The 15,641-nt window shown below is 45.5% G+C and overlaps 1 long non-coding RNA gene and 1 pseudogene across 1 annotated transcript in view; one reads left to right on the forward strand and one right to left on the reverse strand.

Moving 5' to 3' along the window:
• The window catches only part of LOC102156183, a 106,531-nt gene extending 93,948 nt beyond the window's left edge, over positions 1-12,583 (reverse strand). The window contains exon 1 of the long non-coding RNA XR_005372406.1: positions 12,473-12,583. This is a non-coding gene — a long non-coding RNA (uncharacterized LOC102156183). The remainder of the gene's footprint in view (positions 1-12,472) is intronic.
• On the forward strand, positions 6,784-7,375 carry LOC100684926 (annotated as a pseudogene).
• Positions 12,584-15,641: the final 3,058 nt, after the last annotated feature.

Consider the following 15,641-nt stretch of genomic DNA (forward strand, 5'->3'; position numbering starts at 1 on the left):
GCCTGAGCAAAGGGTCAGGCCAAGCAAATCAGGGTTTCCATATTATTAAAACTGGGACAGGCTGAGGGGCAAGCACCCATGAACCAAACACTGCTTCTGGCTGCATCTGAATTCTGGCCTTCTTGAAACAGATCTGTCAGGCTCCTTTGAAAACTTTTAGTTTGTCCGTATTCCTGTCTAATCAAACGATTAACTTAATTATATATCCACATGGCCTGTGGACATCTGAGAGGAACCATACTTCCCCCCCACCCCCACCCCATATCACTTAAACCAAAGCTCCTGGGTTAGACTCATGACCCAAAAAGCTGTCCCATGCATTGGTCTTGAACATGATTTTTGAACAGGAAAACCTTTTTCAGAGACAAGATTACTCATGACTGTCTCTAGTACATAGGCATGCCAGCCTGGGATGTGCCAGCTTCAAGAGTGGTGCCCACGTGGGGGTCACAAATCATTATATGATTAGTATGTTGTATGGCTTTACCATCGGGGCCCATCTTGACAATATCTACTCATACCCTGCTTTTGTTTACTTATAGTGGGTTCTAAGCCACTCTACCTCATAATAATTTACTTGTATGACTTGTTTCTTTTAACTTCAAGTTACAAACGACCAACAGAACTCTGACCTCAGCTCCAGGGAGATGCTCACCTTCTGGGCATCTGTCACCCACTGGCCATTCCAAGGTGTCAATCCTAAGTCAGAAGGGAGGAGAGTTGGTCCCTGGCCCCTCTTACGTGGTATTGCAGACACCCGATACCACCGTCTGTTGCTGGTTTTTAGCAGCGGTGCCCTACTCCACCACCAGCCAGACAAGCAGGGTCAACCCTAACAGGACAGAGGAGCTCTGGGAGCAGCCTCTCTTATCTTTCTGGAAATTAAAGAGAGGATGGAGTGAGATGTGCCAAACCCATCTGCTCTTTACGGTGGTGTCTGTGGAAAGACCCCACTCTACCCTATGGGTCTCTCAGAGTCTTCAGGACCCCAGTGCTTATCAAAGAAAATATCAGCATGTCTACCCCTTCTGGGATGGGACCCTTCACAGCAGAACAGGCCCCAGTCAAAATTCTAGGAGTGTTAACATTTTAAAACTGCATCAGTGAATTCAGGGCCCTGGCCTTTTCCTATCCAGCTTGAGGAAGGACGTGGTTAAATCTCAACATTACTCCACGACCTGCCTAGTTCAAAACTCCATCCTCTGCAAAGACTGTGGCACCAGTGATTGCTGCTGTGGCCAAACCCCTTCCAATTCTGATAGAAAATTTGGTTTGATTTTTTTTTTTTTTTTTGAAAATTTGGTTTGATTGGGGAGGGGGTGGCAATAACAGCCTGGAAATGAGGGAAGAGGCGGGTACGAGAGCGGTTTGCCCCTTCGTGGCCTCAGCAATAGGAAGGACATAAATGCAGGTCACCACCACACAGGACGCACGGGCGGAAGCCCATAAGGGACAGAGGGTCACACTTCACAGCCACGTTCCTTCTCACGACCAGGCTGCGTGGAGGCCAAGTGGCTGGCCGGCATCCTTGCTCACCCCTCTGGCCCTTTGCGAAGTCACAATGTCCTGCCACATGGACAACGAAGGGACAAAACATCAGCAGACCCATTTTCAAACTTCAATTGCCTGACATTCAATTGTGGTTATGCTGATTTTATTGCTCTTGGCAAAATCTTGTCCTTCCTGCAGTGTGGCCGAAATACAAGGTTGTATCAATTGCCATTGAAAACACAACCCATTAGATGTCAGACACAAAGGAAATAAAAATCGCTGACGCTCTGTTTTGCAAGGACAAATTAATTTGCCCCAGAAACACGGCATTTGCCACCGATCTCATTAAAAGTGCCGTGAGATTATCAGGAAAAATTAATACAAGCTGTTGGTTATCAGCTACATCATTTCAGCTCACAAAGGCAAGTCCTGGTTGTCAGTTTGCTGCTGGGGGCAAGGACAGGCGTTAACAAAGAAAGTCACATTCAATTAGAAACCATCACCGGGGTTGGCATTTGCGGTTATTCTGCACGGATCAGCTTGAAGAACAACCACACTACTTTTTGGTTTGAACTTGAAAGCAAGGGCACTTTTGGCAGCAAGGGGAATCAAGTCTTCTCTCTAACACGTTGATGAGAGAAAGAGCAGCAGTTTGCCTGGAAAGTTTGTAAACTGAGGCTCCATGGTACTGAGCATGCTCAGGAGATATAGGACTAAAGAATTATTTTTCGAGCACTTTGGATACTCAATCATTGTGGGCTGGTGGGACCCGCAAGCTACTAGTGATGCCTCCCGCTGTCTCCGTGTTCGGGTCCTGTCAGAACCAGCCCCGGCCCACCTCCCCTGGTAACTAGCTCATGGTCTCCCAGCCTGGCTTCCAGGCAGTGCTGCTCCTGCTCTTGCACGGATCTAACTCCCGGGACGCTCACTACAAGGGCCGCGCTGCAGGTCCTCACATGCTTCCTGAAACATCCATTTAATGAACCCTTACTGAGCTGTAGCTATATGGCCGGCACCACCTGAGGCCCGGGGAGTAAGCAGTGAGCAAAAACACGGAGAAAGGGAAATCATCTCAGTCATTTTGTTGCTAAACAGATTTCATTGGTTGTCAACTTTGACAGGTTGGTCATTTGGTCTGTGGGTCATCACTGAGTTAAGGGCATCCAACACTTTTCAGGAATGGCTCATTTTCCAGCTATTCTGCATGGGCATCTGTTGTCAGTGCTCATTTGCTCCCCTGAGACCAACCCAGACTCAGACACGTCCACTGACACTAGGATAAGGCCATCACCACACTGTCAGCACCAGCCTCAGGACCTTTGCTCATGCTACTTTCTCTGCCCAGATTTCTTTTTCTTGGTAATCTGATTGTGTCATTTTCTTATTTCCTTCAGGTTTTACTTAAAAGTCACCCTGTCCTGGGTGAGGCCTTCTTTTTAAAGTATACCATTCCCCAGATTTGACTTCCTCACCCCTTCCCTGCTTTGTTTTTTTTTTATCCTTGGTCCTTTTCATTGTCTACACTCTGTATTTTATGTATCCTGTTTATTCCTGCCTCCCTCCCTAGATTCTGAACTCAATGACAGCCGGGACCTTGGTCTGTGCCTGGAAAAGTTGTTTGTACACATAGGCACTCAACTGATATTTACTAAGCAAGCACATACGTGATGGAACTAAAGCCTTCAGTATTTCCTGTGATTTTCAACCTGGTCTCCCCTCTATTTAATGCACACAGGTGAAGCTTTGGTTCGTTCAATTTCCTGTTCATTTTGATAAGATAAATGAAGCAAAATGCAATAGGCCATTCAAAAAATTGCACCCACATGCCTTGGAGAATGTTGCTGAAACTGAACTTTGATGGCTTGGGGGGCAGCACTGTCATGAAAAGTTCTCTGGCCAGTTCATGAAAGAACAAATTTAGTTCCTATTAAATGCTCTGGTATATTAATGGCCATAGTTGTTCAAGGGTATAAATTATATATATAATTTATATATCATATGTTAAAGGCATATATTAAAGTCTAGGAGGGTCTGCATCTGATTTAGCTTTGGTTAGAACCGGCTTCTTGGCTTGTCTTTCCTACTGGACTTTCATGTTCTGGGGCAGGGGTTGGGGGAGCAGGAATGGAAGATACCATTGATCATGTCATATCCTCCATAACATTTTGGAAACAACTTAGCTATAATAAGTGTAAATTTTTTTTTAAAGTGTGGTTGAAATGAATTGACTATGGAATTTCCGTCTTTATCCTTTTTGGGCTGTAAACCCCAGTGTCCACAACCAGGACTGGTACCCTCAGTCCAGTGGCAGTCCTCGCTTTGTTCTGAGAGGCCCCGGTCTGGAGGTAGGAGAGCCAGAAGCCAGTCACTTCACTGAACAAAGAATTGTAACTGTCTTCAGATCCTGCCTCTGGCCTGGGTCCAAGAGCCTGAGCCTCCCCACCAGGGAAGTGCGTGGCCAAAGACACAAGTACTAAAAACAACTCTATGCAACACAGAGGCCCGTTTAGGTGGCTTCCATGAATCAGAAGCTTCTGGAAGCTCTTGGGGGTCCCTTGTGGCTATGCACTATCAAAGTTCTGCTTGCAGAGGGAGAGCAAACCCTTCATCTCAAAGACACGCACTCCAGAGAGCAGGTGGTCCTCGACGGGAATGGAGGGTCTACACCCCATGGAATTGGAAGGGAGTCGAGTATGGAACAGTGCTTGTCCCTTAGGGTCCTTTGAAAGCAAGCTCTTAAACCAGATAGGGTCATTTCGGATAGACAGCCAGGAGGGCATCCCTGCAGACTGGGACTCTGTGTTGGTGCGATTCCAAGGGGCAAGCTGGACAGTCTTTACAACAATCAGATAGAGGGAGAGACATATATTACCCCAGTTGAAAGAAACACATTAATAGCCAATATGTTGGAGTATATATTTTCTTGTTCATTCTAGAGGAAGCAAACAGGGGACCAGGCCAGGCCAGAGCTGACCATGGTGAGTGGTGTTTACAGTGCTGTGGGGCAGGAGCTCAAACACTCTCTGATGGTCACTCATAAAGCAGCTCTTAACATATGGGTGCCAATTTTCTCTTTCACTTGACATTCCCTGATAAGCTCTCTAAACCTCCTTCTGGCTTAAGGTCTGGGAAAGCCATAGTGGTGAATACACATAATATGGAACTTCACTTCCCACCCAGCATTCCCTTGCGAGGCTGTGCCTGGAGGTGGATGAGCCTCCATCGGTGGAGGTTGTGGGCCAGAGCACGATGCCCTGCTGTGGTCACAACTCCATAGGTGTGCTGTGTTTTTCTCAGTATACCCATTTTAGGCTTGTGTGGTATTAAACTTTTCTGCCAGTAAGTAGAAAAGGCAATTTTTGTAAAAACTGAGAAACGACTTGCAGGCGAGGGCAGATATTTCAGAAATGACTCAGAATGGTGTTTTGCTAGAAGAATGCTAATGAAGTGCAGAGCATATATTCATGAGACTGATAACACGCCCTCGGAAAGAAAATGACTCTTGTTAGACATCTGAACTTGAGCAAAACATTCATGTCATTGATTATGATATAATGGATTGGCTCCTACGCTGGCAGCAAACTTCAGTTTCAAAGTAATGAGGAAGGAAAGATTATTCTCTGGGAGATATGAGAGAGCATATCTTTTTGATCATCTGAAACGGCTCATTCACCTCTGAAACTGAACTGTAAACTCTGGTGAAGAAGGTTCTCAGAAACATCTGACCCAGTAAGCTAAGAGCCAACTCCCTGGTGCATCACCTTCCACACCCACGACCTCAAATTCAGGGACCCACATACAGACAGCTTTTACAACATCCCTCGGGGACCCTGAGACAGTCGTGTGATATCCTCCTAGAGCCAGCTGCCCACGGAAAACCAAACTCCTAAGCTTGAACATGATGACAAGAAGCTTTCGACTTTCTGACTGTTAGAGATTAATCAAGGCAGAGCGTATTTGTGATTCATATCACCTACACAGGGCATCTCTGTGGACAGCCAACTCCTACTTGGGAACCAGTCGGCTAACGCTGTCTGGATGTCAGACGTATCTCCTGTTTTGGCAGCTCTTTCTCTCCATTCCCAAGAGATAGTGCTGGCAGACACTTGCCCTTCAACTGCTGCTCTTTTTGACGGTGGCTGTTTTCACTTCTGTGGCTGTGAATAGAGATGGTTCATATGTGAAGAGGATCAGATGGACAAAATTCTAGAAAGAGGGCAGGTGCATTTATAAAGCTATGTCCAGAACTCTGGGTCTCCTTCCAGAATTCAGCGGCTCATTCTCACATAGCACCTCCTACTTCTCGAGGAGCAGCTTCTGGAAGGATCAGAGTCAGACTGCAAAGCAGGCTTTAATGACAGAGTCATTTAAAACCAAAAAGTAATAAGTAGGGTGTGCATGCTGGAAATTTCTTTTTTAAACCTCATGAATTTTTCTCAAAATCATTCCTTAAGATTATAATCATCATGGTTATGTTTAAGAAAAACAAGAGTTCTTATATTTTAGAGATGCATACTGACATACTTACAGATAAAATGATAGTATTTGGGATTTGCTTTAAAAAATCCAGAATGTGGATGGGGTTTTAGATGAAACAAAATGGACTCTAAGGTGATGACTGTGGAAGGCAGGTAATGGATATATGGGGGTTCATTATAATATTCCATTTTGTATAGGTTTGAGATTTTCTTTCTTTTTTTTTTTTTTTTGGTTTGAGATTTTCTGTAACACAAAGTTAAAAATTCAGTAAGAGATAGTGAATGTCTTTTTCAGGGATAATTATCTAGTTTGAGACTCAGTTTCCTTTAACTTTTAAAATTTGTTTCCCTAGGGGCTCCTACCTGGCTCAGTCAGTAGAGTATGCAACCCTTGATTTCAGAGTCATGAGTTGAAGCCCCATGTTGGGCATGGATTCTAATTTTTTAAATTAAATTTGTTTGCCTAAATCTACATCACGTGGTTTTTGTCTTGCCTAAAAGAAACCGCAGTGTTATAGCTCTCTCTATTCCCTACTCTTCCTCTTCTGTCCTATTCTCTCCTCTCCTCTCCTTTTGGCTCTACTCCCTTCTCAAGGATTCTAGATGATGGGGCACATGGCACAAGGCCTCACATTCAGCAGACACACTCCTGAAATCCTGTGACTTCACCCTCACCACCCGAACTGCTGTTCACTGAGTACCAGTCTAATGGGCCCAAGGATACGGTGCCACATGAAATAGCCTGGCCTCCATCTATAAAAATGTCCTTTAAAAAACAATCACGGACCCTGCCGGAGTCACCTCTGCCAGCAACATGTTCAAGGTAATTCGGAGGTCTGTGGGGCCGGCCAGCCTGAGTCTGCTCACCTTTGAAGTCTATGTGTCACCTAAAAGGGACTCACCTCAGAAAACTTCTGTGAAGGTTAATGAGCTTTCACTCTACTCGGTTCCTGAGGGTCAATCTAAATATGTGGAGGAGCCAAGGACCCAGCTTGAAGAAAGCATTTCACATCTCCGACATTATTGCGAGTCATATACAAGTTGTTAGGAAATGTACTCACAAACAAAGCCCAAGATGCAGAGCTTGGTTCAGTGGGGGTTTCAGCTATGAATATCTCCAAAATGCACCTCCTGGATTTTTTCCAAGACTTGGTGTTACTGGTTTTGCTGGCATTGTTGGACTTCTTTTGGCTAGAGGGTCAAAAATAAAGAAGCTGGTGTATCCACCTGGGTTCATGGGACTAGCTGCCTCTCTTTATTATCCACAGCAAGCCATAGTATTTGTGCAGGTCAGTGGAGAGAACTTATATGACTGGGGTTTATGAGGATACATAGTTGTAGAAGATTTGTGGAAGGAGAACTTTCAAAAGCCAGAAAATGTGAAGAATTCACCTAGAAACAAGTAGAATGCTCCATGCTCTGCCCATTTTAATCAGCTATAGGTAAACATTGGAAACTCCATGCATTTTCTACAGAAAAATGGCAGAGAAGTCAGTACTGAATGTAGTAAATTGGTTTTCTTCTTCAGGAAAAACTATACCAGGCTTCTTTGTTATCTTGGGTGATGCCATACTACCAGTGGACTAATTGGAAATCCTTTTACCTAGAGATAATGTCCAGCATTAGAACTCCTGGTTCTCATGTTGCTATTTATGTACATAATTAAAATTCTGAATAAAAAAAATAAACAATCACAAAGCTTGACTATTCACAATCTTCAAAGTATTTTCAAATTATTGAATGGGAAAAAACACATGGTGCTATGGAGAGACCCAGAAAGAGCCCACCTATCTTTGCCCCCTGCCCATTTGGACTGTCCCTCCTTCCTCAATGGCAGGACTGGCCCGGTCTGGACAGAGCAGCTGCCCTAAATGTGAGCAGAAGAGAACTGAACTCCCGCCAATTATGCAGACCTGCATGGGCTCTCTGTGAGAGACACCTTTGCATCCCCCACTGAATCCTTTCCATACACAAAAGGCAGTTCCCTAAAAACAAATGAACACAGCTGAAAGGAATCTATTAGCTAAATTAAGAAGTCTAAAAAATGAAACAGTCCTAAAAGATCAAATTTCTAGAAAGAAGCTGATGGCAACTCCCTGGGACTGGGATGGGTGTCACTTTTAATGTTTATTTGTTCCAATTATAATAGCCGGGTAGGTAGACAGGAAACTGCCAAAAGCCAGAAAGAATGTCTGCGGGGTCAGTGTAACAGAAGTCAGGGTGGCTGATAAAAGCAAGGAAGGAAGGCTAATGACCGGCTGATGTGAAAGTGAACTTGGCCAGGGGCCAAGCAGAAAAAGTGTCATTAGTGTGGTACCCTACCTGTCGAGTGCTTAGTCACTGTGCACACTGCTCCCTCCCAAAAAAACTGTGAGATCCACTTTGCCAAAAAGCACTACATTTTGAATAGCCTGGGTGGAATTTTATTTAAAGGAAGTCTGTTGCAAGTTATCTTAGAGAACTTCTGGGGCTATCTGTGTGAACTCAGCCAAGTTACTCAATTTGTAGCAATTTTTCGAACTATAAAATGGTAATAATAACAGTGCTCACTTTATTGGGTTATCGTAGGGATTAAATGATTAACCCACTTAGGGGCGCCTCGGTGGCTCAGTAAATTAAGCTGAACTTCAGCTCAGGTCATGATCCCAGGGTCCTGGGATTGAGCCCCACATCAAGCTCCCTGCTCGGCGGGGAGCCTGTTTCTCCCTCTCCCTCTGCCTCTGGACCCCCACCCTGCCCTGCTCCTGCTCTCTCTCTCAAATAAATAAGTAAGATCATTTTTAAAAAATGATTAACAGGGACACCTGGGTGGCTGCGTGGTTGAGTGTCTGCCTTTTGCTTCTTAATATAGCTAATAGATTCCTTTCAGCTGTGTTCATTTGTTTTTAGGGAACTGCCTTTTGTGTATGGAAAGGATTCAGTGGGCATCCTGACATCCTGGGATCCAGTCCCGAATCAGGAGCCTGCTTCTCCCTCTGCCTGTGTCTCTGCCTCTCTCTCTGTGTGTCTCATGAATAAGTAAATAAAATCTTAAAAAAAAATTATTAACACATCTGGAGGGCTGAGAACCCTGCCTGGGATCTGGTCAGGGCTCAGCAAAGCATAACTATATTGTTATTTGGAATTTCAAATGTCAATATGTTGAGTTTTCAAACATGAAGAAAGTTCACTATGTTCTGTGTGTTCACTCCCAAAAGTGTAAATGAAATATATATACAAGCACGTGTGTTATATGAGGTGCATGTGCTGTATGCTACAACCCCACTGCAACATTTATGGGTGTTCTTCCTCTGTCCACATGAACACAGCATCTCACCCCCTGGCCCTGTCAGCTTCACTCTGCCTCCTGAGTCATTTTTCTGGCTCTGGCTCTTCTTCTACATAACCACCCATAATCTCCTAAAAGATCAGCTCCATGTCACCTTCTGCTCAAACACTTGCGGTGACTCCCCTTTGTCTACCAAAACCCTAAGCTCCTCAGTGGCATCTGGGACACTCCAGAATCTGACCCAAACTCCCTTTTTTACACCTTCTGGAAGCCCCCATCCTCGTGGCCTTAAAATCTAACTGAGTAACACAGATTTCCCTGAATTCTTCACTTCCCTTTCTCTTTTGAAGCCTCTGCTAGAATCCCAGTTAGTCTCCTGGGCTCAGCTCCAAGGACATTGCGAGCAGCTCGCTCGCCTAACTCAGCCCGACAGAAGGACGCTCTTCCTTGCCCGTGTCCTCTCATGCTCAGTGCGTGGTGGGTCAGGTAGGGCCTCTACTCCACACACATTAGACCATGGGGTGGGGGCGGGGGGGTAAGGTCATGTCTCATTGATCTGCTCCCCCCATGTTTGGCACATGCTAGACACTCTAAGGACTTTCTGGGAATACAGTGATGAATGAATGGGCAATACACACACAAGATTTCACCCACGGGCATTCTCCACCGTAGAAGATCTAGTTGTTACTGGGCCCTGTGTCTTGGAGGGAAACAGTGCTGTCCTGTTCAGTTCCTTTGAATCCCTCTGACCTCATCAAGGAGAAAGAGTGGCTGCTTTAAATGGTTCAAATTACTGCTGAACTTCCTTTTCCACAGTGGGAACAAGCCGTCCACAGGCAAGAAAATCAAGAACACTGCTTTGTTTCAGTGTAGTCTTTTGCTATCAATATAAGGTCACTCCCATGCTTCAATCTAATATGGTCTATTAATGGCAAGTAAGTCTGTTTTTTCATATCTGATCGCAATGTAAAGTATCCATTCTAGAGGTATTTGAGCGCCACGAATGAATCACCAAGAAGACCACAAGTAAGTGAGCACTGGCCAATATGGACAGAGCAAGCATCATGAGGATATGATGTGATATGTGAGAGATGTGGGTTTGCACACCCTTTCCACCTCGTTGAGCCGACAGTGTAACCATTTCCCCATAAGTGTGTCCTTCCCCCCACTCCCCACCTGGTACCACCCTGCCTACACCCCCCCCCCCCCCCCGCCGGTTATCAGTGGTATCAGCAAGTGTGTGAAGGGCCATCTCTCCCTGCTGTGGGAGCTCTCCAGGTCTGGAGCCAGCATGTGTTCTCACCACTCAGCACGATGCCCACCTGCTACAAGTCACTCAATGGGCATTTGAAGTGAACACCACCTATTAGAAACCAGCTGGCCAAATGCTAATGATGAGGGCCAGATTCTATAGGCATAACTGCTAAAGACCATCCCTGCCAACTCTTTATTAAAGTTACCTTACACAGTGCTTTATTCAGGGTGGGTTCCCAATGAATATTTCTGGGTTGATAAAATGCTCCTTTTATTCTACATGACAGTAGATCTTTCTGTTTGATTCTCTTAGTTTTATAAGCTAAGAGTCTCTCTCCTGACTTTGGGGTAGTCCAGTGAGCACGCCAGAACTCACCACTTCAGATGTTCTTCTGCTTGCTTGCCTTGTCCAGGCTATGTGAGACCACTGAGCATCTTTGTGCAAAGGAGGAATGGTGCCCCTGGCTCTGGAAGCAGAGGCTCATCCAAGGGAGCACGAGTGGTGAGGTGACCGGCAGCTGAGTTTGGCCAGAGGACCTCTACAGTCACCCTGGTGCACAGCGTGACCTAGAAAGGACTTGTTCAAGGTAATACATTTCCCTTCACCACAGGTCCCATTTCCACCCAAACCTAAGATTGTGTGTGGAATCCTATTTGCCATCACAGGTCAGAGAGAATCTACCATCAGCCTAGTGTCCTGTCACCGGACCCCGCCCCAATGTCAAGTGCTCTCAGAGCTCACGAATGGATCCCTCTTCAGGGCAGGCTCCCTGATGAGACCCAGCCTATGTTTAAGCCACATAAGCACTCCTTAGGGAACCAAAAATGTCCTCTACCCTTCCTTTTTCCTTTCCTTTCTTTTTTTAAATAACTAACTCTTTTCACTTTAAATTGGCTTTTTATTTTTATTTATTTATTTTTTAAAAGATTTTATTTATTTATTCATGAGAGACACAAAGAGAGAGGCAGAGACACAGGCAGAGGGAGAAGCAGGCTCCATGCAGGGAGCCCGACGCGGGACTTGACCCCAGGGTCCCAGGATCACGCCCTGGGCTGAAGGCTGTGCTAAACCGCTGGGCCACTGGGGCTGCCCATAAATTGGCTTTTTATTAATAGATTTACTTTTCGAGTAGTTTTAGGTTTATAGTAGTTTTAGGTTTCAAGTAGTTTTAGGTTTGTACTTCTGTTTATTGAGCAGAAGTACATGGTCTCTGTTCCACGAGCCTGGTACCTACATTTATCTTAGTCTCCGGAGAGAGTGAGTGTTGGGGCAATGGGCCTCGGTGGGTGGCCCAGTGGGGTCAGTGGATTTGGGGAGACCGTGTAGGGAAGAAGACAGTCTGGTAACCTGAACTTCTCTGACTAAAACACACACAAGTATCAGTACAAGGCAGTACCCTCCATGTGAGGCGTCTCTGCACAGAATCAGGCATCAGCTTTCCCCTTCCCTTGGAAATAACATCCCAAGGTTAAATCTGGCCTGTTCCTGGAAATGGGGTGAGGGGGCCCCAATGGCAAGGAGCTCTGTTCCGGTTTCCACTTCCTGGGTGCCCCTGCACACTCTGCAGCTCTGTTCACACCTCTCCAGATCACAGACCCAAGACAGTCTCCAAAGGAGCTAAATTAGAAGCACAAGCCTTTTTCCTACACAAACTCAAAGGAGGTGAAGAGCAGTGAAGATAAGCACATCAAGAGTCCCAGGACATAGTGAGGCACCCCACCTCCCATGACCCACTTGCTCAAGTCCCACTGCTATTGCAGCCCCACACAGTCTCCAAGGTCAGAGTGGACCAAGGTTGGGGGGATAGGGGTACATGCTCACTTTGATTAAGCCTGAGCTGGCCAAAGAAGCCACCAGAAACACACCCCTACTCTTAGAGAGAGAGCTAGGAAAATTTTCTTCCAGCTCCAATCTTAGAAGACTCCAGGAAAAATGGATGGAAAGAGGCCCATTACAAAATATTACATCAAATCCACCCACCTCTTGAATTCCTCTGTGAAGGCAGCTGCCAAGAAGGAAGAAGGGGTTAGCAGCCAGGCCTGGAGCTGCATTGCTGAGTGGGAGTCCCAGCTCAGCTGCTTATTAGCTGAGTAACTCTGGGCAAGCTAGTGTATTGCTTGTGGCTTTATCTGTCAAATGGAAGTGAAAATACTATAACCATTGACCGTATGGGGTGTTTTAAGAAGAACTGAGTAAATATGCACATGGCCCTTAGAACAACCACAGGCAGGCAATAAGTGATCAAAAATGTTAGCTATTTTTATCAGCACAAATGACCTGAAGGCAATCCTTTATTTGTGTATTTATTTATTTTCTCAGAAGAGGAGATAGATCTTTTCTCTCTGATTCATATATGGTGACAAAAGCCACCTGGCATCCTGGGGTTTGTACTGATAAATTCACATAGCTTGCTTTCTGATTGACACCATTCTTATGCTTGGTTCCTGTGGCTGCTGAACATCCTCTCTAGTCACCAGACACAAGTTCTTGCATCCTCACCAAACTCCAAGGAAAGGGTATTGCAATTTACAAAAAGGTGATTGTCTCATCAGGATGTTTTTTCCTTTGACCACATTAAAAACCTAAGTTTTAATTTTTAAAAAGCATTAATTATGAATATAAAGTATAGGATGCTGTCAATTCTATTGAAACAATCTGGCAAATTTTATTTATTTTTATTTATTTTTAAAGATTTTATTTATTCATTCATGAGACACACAGAGAGAGAGGCAGAGACATAGGCAGAGGGAGAAGCAGGCTCCCTGCAGGGAGCCCGATGTGGGACTTGATCCCAGGACCCTGGGATCAATGACCTGAGCAGAAGGCAGATGCTCAACCACTGAGCCACCCAGGTGCCTCTGGCATATATTTTTTAGTAAAAATTTTTAAAAATACAATACATATGTGTGGACATCGAAATGGTAAGATGTGTTTCAGAATGGGCAATCCTTCCTTATTCAAAATTGTCCTCCTCAGTAAACACTTCTGTGCTTCCTCACCTTTGCCCACATCAACGACACCCTTTTGTTGTCCACTGATGAACAATTCCAAATTCTTTGGTGAAATGGTTTTCGAGCTATCTCTAACACATACTGAAAAACCCTGGAGGAATTAAGCTAGAAGTAGCCACAGGAACAGCAGCAGAAAACACTCACCTACATCTCAGGAATGACTCACGAGGACCAATGAGGGGTGTATGTGTAAGAGGTGTGCAAAATGAGCCTCATGTGCATGCACACACATGCACACACATACATGTAGGCACACATATGAACATGGCACATGCACACACATACACATGCATGCACATGAACACACAGCACGCACACACACAAGCACATACTTGGCGTCAGGCGGAGGCCCTGCAGGTCACAGGAAGACAAGGGCAACTTTGAGTGTGAATCGAGAAATTCTACTCTCAACTGAAATCTCATGTGGGCAGTAAAAAACGCTGCCTGGGCAGATGCTCCAAAAGGCCAAAGAAAATGGGAGGATCCCTGGGTGGCTCAGCAGTTTAGCGCTGCCTTCAGCCTAGGGTGTGATCCTGGAGTCCCAGGATCGAGTCCCAGGATCGAGTCCCAGGATCGAGTCCCAGGATTCAAGTCCCAGGATCGAGTCCCGCGTCAGGCTCCCTGCATGGAGCCTGCTTCTCCCTCTGCCTGTGTCTCTGCCTCCCTCTCTCTGTGTGTCTCTCATGAATAAATAAGTAAAATCTTAAAAAAAAAAAATCAAAGGCCAAAGAAAATGGAATTGCATGTCTTTTAGCATCCACCCAGAGGAAGGCCCCACTTCACATTTCACAACAGACCAACTTCCAGAGAGCTCCTATGGAGTCCTTTTAATTTATTTAACTTTTGTTGGCAATGGAAAGCAAGCCTGCCACATCTGATGGTTTGAGTGATTCCATCTGAGTCACCTGCCTTCCTGAATGCACATGAGAGGATGCAGTACCAGGAACGGAACTGTAGCCTGCTGTTATAGACAGCAGCCATGCAGTCAGAGCTGGAAAACACACTCGGTACCCAGCCCTGGTGGAACAGTGGTCTACAGAGACAAAATCTCGGCTGTGTCCTCTACTTAAAGCACAGTGGCCTTTATCAGGGGTAAATATTGCTCTTCTTATATGTAGAAGCCAAGAAAACAAGTCTGCAATCATCCTGCTTTTCCTTGATTCTCTGGACCTGCTCTTCCTGGTTACATTGCATTTTGCCACTTAAACATACCTGCTACTAGTTCCTTTGCACACGTGTTTTATTTATCCCCTTGAGCAACTGGAAGGCAGCTCTTCTGTCTTACTCTCTCTAGGTTCTCACAGAGCTGTACCCATGTAAGTCCTCAGTAAAGGCCGAATGGAGACCAAGTGGATGATGAACAGGGATTTGCAGGGTGGAAGTCAGAGGCCATTCTTTGAGGTGTGTTTGGTTACGGCATCCTGGGCAGTGACTAAGAAGGGACAGACCACTGAGGACAGACAGATTGGATTTTCATTAGTTCAGAGATGGGCTGAGGAAGGGGAGAACAGGATCCTGCATCCACAAAGACAGTCACTTGTACACACCAACGGGCTTGTTCCACACAACTGCAGTCTTACTCATCACCCCAGTGCCAAACATTACCACAGCTAACTAGGACAATACTTAGAAGAGATTTGCATGTCAAAACCAACACTGTTAGAGGTTATAAGGAAATGGGTCTTGTTGAGAAAGGACACACATTATTCTAGATTTCAAAACTCTCCCTTAGTCTTTCAAGAGTCAAGCCTGGCCAACTTGACTATGGAGTTTGCTACAAGCCTGAATGAAGAGAAGATGGCAGACTTGTTTAGGGATGCCTAGCCTAGCGAGAAGGGGAAGTAGGTGTCTTTCTGGAAGACAGATACAAGGAGAGGCAGAGGTGCATCCTGGTCCTGCTGTGTCCTCTGTGAGGTGGGAAGTAGAAATACCCAGCCTGTGGAGAGGCAGACGAGAGGATTAGAGGAGAGAGAAGTCAAGGCTGAGCTAGTGTCTGAGAAGATCCTATCTCGCAGGCTGCTCTGTATCCATACAGCAGAGGCACAGGGAGCAGGGGTATATAGGTAAACCAGCTTGGTGCTCCCTCTGCTTCCAAGTGGCCTGAAAAAGGCCCCAATGTTTTATGTGCCCTCAGAGGG

This window comes from Canis lupus, chromosome 17 (genome assembly GCF_011100685.1).
Source record: "Canis lupus familiaris isolate Mischka breed German Shepherd chromosome 17, alternate assembly UU_Cfam_GSD_1.0, whole genome shotgun sequence".
NCBI classification, from domain to species: Eukaryota; Metazoa; Chordata; class Mammalia; order Carnivora; family Canidae; genus Canis; species Canis lupus.